The following is a 6,636-nucleotide window of genomic DNA, read 5'->3' on the forward strand; positions in this document are numbered from 1 at the left end:
TTTCCCCCCTGACCAATTTTCAGTCCTTAAATCTTTAAGATTGTTGAAGGGCAAAGGGTTCATCTTCTAGAATTTCTTCGAGCTGACAGAGGTGGGAGAGATGTCTCTACTTATGGACGGCAATTGGTCACTATCTGTCCTTACAAGTAACTATAATGGAAAGCCATTGCTGTGGAGTCCAGAGTGGACATCGGGGTGAATTTGCTTCGAGTAGTTAGGACCATCTGTTGTCTGGGCAAAGGAGTCAAGAACTTCTTGCGTGTATCTAGACAATAGGAGAGAACACAGCCAAAGAAACAACATATTAGGATTATTATAATGAAAATAAGAAAAGCAGTGAGAAACTAGGTCCTTTAGTGTGGACCATTTCCACCGGGAATGCAACCAGCCATTAAGTAGCAATGTAGGGTCTCCATGAGCACCAACTTGATTATTCCTATCAGTAAATAACCCTGTTATATTTTCATCTTAATCTGGAATGTAGACACAGCATTCTGCTCTAATAATGGCACCAGCCCCTCCTTGTGCTGTTAAGACATGTAATGCCATTGTGTTTTGTAGAACTGCTTTGCCCACTTAGGTCATTTTCGTGTTCAATAATGTAATGCTATTTTGAGAGTTATTTAAGGCCTTAACTGCATATTTATCAAGGGCCTCCGTGTGCCAGATAACATCTTCTAGACCTAATGATGAAAGAAAAATAGATGTCAGAAGGTCATGCCAATGGAACATGGACCTCACCCATCATTGTGTTAGGTATGGAAGATTCGCTGGGCTTATGATCATCTTACTGCTATGGCCATGCGTCCAGGCGTAACCTATAGTACATCTTCCAATCCAGCTTGGTAGAAGCCGTGGCCATAAATTTGGCCCACATAACCATTGTGTTCCATGAGGTGCTGGCCATCTGATGTCTTGCCCCCTTGTCTAGTCAGTAGCAAACCAGTCAGTTGCCTGTAAAATAATGGTATGGTCACAGGCTTCTAGGGCGAACCATCCCATTTGATGAGTACTATTGGGCCATGAATCAAGGGTGTGGTTTTTCTGTTCCCAGCAGAAAAGAGCCTTTTGGCTTAGTTGTCCTATTGTGGGAGTAAGTCGTACTTATCCATCCTATATTCGATATAATCCTTCCTGGGTGTATCAATAGGAAGGACTACGTAGGCAGGGAGTCTGTTGTCATGGGCCTACCTGTGGGTTGGTATATTCAGTTAAAATGTTGATCATTTGAGGATAAGAGAAAGGCCTATCATGGCCTGGAGAGTCCCATGTAACATTTACCATAGGCCAGCAAGAAACATTCTTTTTAGTAATAGAAATATCCCTGGCTCAGTCGGTTGAGCGTCTGACTTCGGCTCAGGTCAGGATCTCAGTGTTCATGAGTTCCAGCCCTGCATTGGGCTCTGTGCTGACAGCTCAGAGCCTGGAGCCTGCTTTGGATTCTGTATCTGCCTCTCTCTCTGACCCTCCCCCACTTGTGCTCTGTCTCTCTCTGTCTCTCAAAAATAAATAAAAGTTAAAAAAAAAAAAAAAAGATAAAAAAGGGGCACCTGGGTGGCTCAGTCGGTTGAGTGTCCGACTTTGGCTCAGGTCATGATCTCGCGGTCCGTGAGTTCAAGCCCCACGTAGGGCTCTGTGCTGACAGCTCAGAGCCTGGAGCCTGCTTCAGATTGTGTCCCCCTCTCTCTCTGCCCCTCCCCTGCTCATGCTCTGTCTCTCTCTCTGTCAAAAATAAATAAACATTAAAAAAAATTTTTTTAAGATAAAAAAAGAAATATCCCTAAATGTGCTGGTCTTCGGGTAATGTATTATATCGGCTATATATTGATGCAAATAATGCCAATCTGTACCTTGTAATGGAGAAACCCACCAAGGGAAGCCTGAAGTGCTTGATATGGGCAGTAAGCCACAAATCCAGCACAACAACTGATTTTGTAGCTCGGCATAATGCTGTGGTCATTGTAGAAAAGAGTTATCAATTAGGTATGATGTGCAGATGGCAGGCATAAAAACAAAGACCTTTTTTCTTTTTTTAATCTCATTGTTTGAAGAGGAGTTTGAGATCTGCCACTGGTTCACAGGAATATGAGAGCACGTGGTCCCGTTCCTTGTCCTCCTGTGTTGAAGGGAGTATAAGTTTCATTCTGGAAACAGGAGTCCATGTTGAGTGGCCTTCTGGTTTTGCCACAGAGGGAGTGCTTAACATGACCCTGTAAGGCCCTTTCCATTTAGGACTTGGTTCTCCAGAATTGTTTGCCTTCCAATCTTTTATTTATTTATTTTTAATGTTTATTTATTTTTGAGACAGAGAGAGAGAACGAGCAGGGGAGGGGCAGAGAGAGAGGGAGACAGAGGATCCAAAGCAGGTTCTGTGCTGACAGCAGCGAGCCTGATGTGGGGCTCAAACTCACGAACCTCGAGATCGTGACCTGAACCTAAGTCGGATGCTCTACCGACTGAGCCATCCGTGTGCTCCTCCGAGCATTTGAACAGACTAGTCTTCTGGGGTTTACTTGCAGAGAATTTTGGGTCTCATCAGATCTGGTTTTGGCAGTACCTTATTAGCATATTCATTAAGAGTTTTATGGATTAATCCAGCTTCTCCTTTTTATTTTTTTATTAACCCAGTTTGTAATGAAAAATGTAACCGATTATGATATAATCCAGGTCCACGGATAAGTCAATGGTAAGGAAAGGTCTACCATACATTAATTCAAAAGGGCATAACCCGAATCTTTCCTGTGGAGTGGGCTTTATTCTCAAGAGAACTATTGGTAAAAGAGTTATCCAGTTTTCTTGTGTTTCTAGGCTCATCTTAGTGAGGTATCTTTTTACATTATGGTTAGCCTTTTCAGCTTTGCCTGATGACTGAGGATGCCAGATTGTATGCAAGAAAATATTAAATTTTAAAGGCTTGGGCTACCTGTTGAGTTACTAGGGCTGTAAAGGATGGGCCTTTGACACTTTGAAGAGACCAAAGAAGCCCAAACGGGGGATAATTTCCCTTAATAAAGTCTTTGTTACTTCACTAGCCTTATCTGTCTTCCATGGGAAAGCTTCCATCTATCCAGTAAAGGTATCTTTATAGACTAATAAATATTTGCATCCCTTACAAGGTGTCATTTGTGTGAAATCAATTTGCCAGTCTCCCCCAGGATACATTCCACATCTTTGTACAAGTGTTAAAAGAGGGAGTGGTCAAGGGCACCTGGGAGGCTCAGTCAGTTAAGTGTCTGACTCTTGATCTCAGCTCGGGTCTTGATCTCAAGGTTGTGAGTTCAAGCCCTGCATTGGGCTCCATACTGGGCATGAAGCCTACTGGGAAAAAAAAAAAAAAGAGGGGCACCTGGCCAGCTCAGTCAGTAGAGCATGTGACTCTTGATGTCAGGGTCATGAGTTCAACCCCCACATTGGGTGTGGCGCCTACTTTAAAAAAAAAAAAAAGAAAGGATTTACATGACTTTTATGAAAGGGCTCCTGATCCTGTTCCATCAAATAAGGATTTGGTGAAATCCCATAAAGTTTTTCTTCCCATATGAGGAGCCTGGTGCAGGCCTGGTGCTAATTTCCATTGTTTTTCTTTAGGGCACAACAATCCTTCCTATACCATTGCTGGCAGTTTAGTATATCTTTCCCCAACAACTTCTATAGACGTTGTTCTTTTCTATAGCAGAAGTGGGAACAACAGGGATTAGAGTCTGGTGGAAGACTCATCACTAGTTGACTTTGAGCTGCCAGTTTGCCTGCCCGATTGGCTAAATTATTTCCTTTAGGTTCTTGTGTGTGTGTGTGTGTGTGTGTGTGTGTGTGTTTAATGTTTATTCATTTTTGAAAGACAGACATGAGCGGGGGAGGGGCAGAGAGAGAGGGAGACACAGACTCCGAAGCAGGCTCCAGGCTCCATGCTTGTCAGCACAGAGCCCGACGCAGGGCTTGAACCCACGAACTGCGAGATCATGACCTGAGCCAAAGGCAGTCGCTTAACCGACTGAGCCACCCAGATGCCCCTATTTCCTTTAGGTTCTAAATGTTCTCCCTTTTGATGGCCTCTAAGAATATATTGCAGCAACTTCTCTAGGGAGATGAATGGCCTTTAGCAGAGTCACAATTTCCGGTCTGGATCTAATAGGGGAATCATAACAAGTTGACAACCCCCTTCCTTTCTAGATGGCACCATGTGCATGAGGTACAAGGAAGGCATATTTTCAATCTGTATATGTCTCGACTCTCAGGCTCTTAGCTACCCGAAGAGCTTGAGTGAAAGTTAGCAGTTCTGCCTTTTGAGCTGAAATATTGATCGGTAATGGGTTGGCCTCAATAGTTTTCGTTAAAGTAACGTCTTTGCCCTCATTTTTTTTTAATGTTTATTTATTTATTTCAAGAGGGAAAGAGAATGCAAGGAAGGGGCAGAGAGAGAGGGAGAGAGAGAATCCCAAGCCAGCACAGAGCCCAACATGGGGCTCAAACCCACAAACTGTGAGATCATGACCTGGGCCGAAACCATGAGTCAGACGCTCAGTCGACTGAGCCACCCAGGCGCCCCTGATGTCCTCCAGTTTCTAAAACTCCTTGAACCTGTCAAAGGCTGTCCCACTGAAAGTTTAGATGCTTCCACCAATAGCTGCTACTGCTCGGAGGCATGCTGGCCATCCTGGAGCTGCCTGGTCAACGGCTTCGGAAAATATCCTACGGGTCTCAATTCATGCCCTAGTTTTTGTGTTAGTACTTGTAGGGCTTGGCCCTGTTTTTCAGCAAGAAGGAGGTAAATGGCTTTTCTAGGTCTGGTAGAGCTAGAGCTGGGGCCAACGATAGTTCAGTTTTTAGTTGTTGTTCTTTATCCCACGTTAAAGACTCTTCATCCGCCCCCTAGTGGACTCATACAGAGTTTTGGCTAAGGCTCCAAACCCTGGGATCCATAGGCTGCAAAACCCTGCCATTCCTAAAATGGTTCAGAGTTGTTTTTCTGCGGTAGGAGATCCAAGTTCTATTTTAGTTCTTTTGCTCTCAGTTGACAGGAAATGATGTCCAGGAGTTAATCCGTATCCTAAGTATTGTACCTTCTGTTTAGAAATTTGAGCTTTTGTAGGTGATAGTCGGTGTCCTTTCTGCCCAAGAAAGTTTAGTACAACAGAATAATAGGTTAAGCGTCCAACTTTGGCTCAGCTCATGATCTCATGGTTCGTGGATTGAGCCCCACGTGGGGCTCCGTGCTGGTAGTGCAGAGCCTGCTTGGGATTCTCCCCTTCTGTTTCTGCCACTCTCCCACTTTCATTGTCTCTCTCTCTCTCTCTCTCTCTCTCTTTCTCTCTCAAAAAAAAAAATAAATGTAAAATATCTATCTATCTATATATGTAGATAGATAGATATAGATATATATAGATATATATATATATTCCATAGAGGTGCCTGGGTGGCTCAGGTTAAGCATCTGATTCTTGATTTTGGCTCAGGTCATGATCTCCTGGTGGTCTCGAGTTCGAGGCCCACATGGGACTCTGCACGGACAGTACAGAGCCAGCTCTGCTTTGGATTCTCTCTCTCTCTCTCTCTCTCTCTCCTTCTCTCTCTGCCCTCCCCCACACTCTCTCTCTCTCTCTCTCAAAATAAATAAATAAACTTAAAAAAAATATCGACATATTGTGCCATTGTTCCCTGAGGCAATGTAAGGTCTCTCGGTTTCCTACTGAGGACATTACCAAACAAACGGGGGACTGTGTCTACACTCCTGCGGTGGGACTGTCCATGGAAGCTGGCAGGCTTGATGTTCTCCTAATGGAGTCCATTCAAAGGTGGACGGAGGCTGGGCCGCTTCCCTTAAGGGATTACAAAAGAAAGCACCCTTCACATTAAGCACTGCCAACCATTCTGTGTGGCCCGGAATCTGAGTCAGTGCGGTGCAGGGTGAGTAGGGGTTACAGCTTTGTTGCTCCGAGGTTGTACACCATTCTGTACTCTCCATTAGGCTTCTTCATAGGCAAAACTGGAATATTACTAGGGAATTGGCACCGTGGAAGACTTCCATATTTAAGAAATTTATCTCGGAGTGGTTGCAGGCCAGCCCTGGCTTCTGTCTTAAGAGGATATTGTTTATTATGTGGAATAGTGGAAAGATCTTTTAGAGCTATGTTGTCTTGTGTTGTCTTAAAGTTCATTTATTTACTTCGAGAGACAGAGAGAGCATGAGCAGGGGAGAGGCAGAGAGAGAGGGAGCAAGAGAGAATCCCAGTCCACACTGCCAGTGCAGAGCCCCACACAGGGCTCGAAAACCCACAAACCGTGAGATCATGACCAGAACCGAAGTCAGATGTTCAACCGACTGAGCCACCGAGGTGCCCCTGGAGCTATTTTAATGGGATGGGCCTGTATTGCCTTCCCTGGGATATCACAATTCCAAACTTGTGCGTCTACTTGTTCCCGAACGTTAGGGGCAATTCTAGGGTGAATGTCTAGTTTTTCTCCAACCATCAGGGAGAAGAGACCATCCTCCTGTCTAGTTAACTTGAACTAGCTTCCCAACTTAATGTTTATTTATTTTTGAGAGATAGAGACAGACAGAGTGCGAGCAGGGGAAGGGCAGAGAGAGGGGGAGACACAGAATCAGAAGCAGGCTCCAGGCTCTGAGCTGTCAGCACAGAG

The sequence above is a fragment of the Panthera leo genome, chromosome E1 (assembly GCF_018350215.1).
Source record: "Panthera leo isolate Ple1 chromosome E1, P.leo_Ple1_pat1.1, whole genome shotgun sequence".
NCBI lineage: Eukaryota > Metazoa > Chordata > Mammalia > Carnivora > Felidae > Panthera > Panthera leo.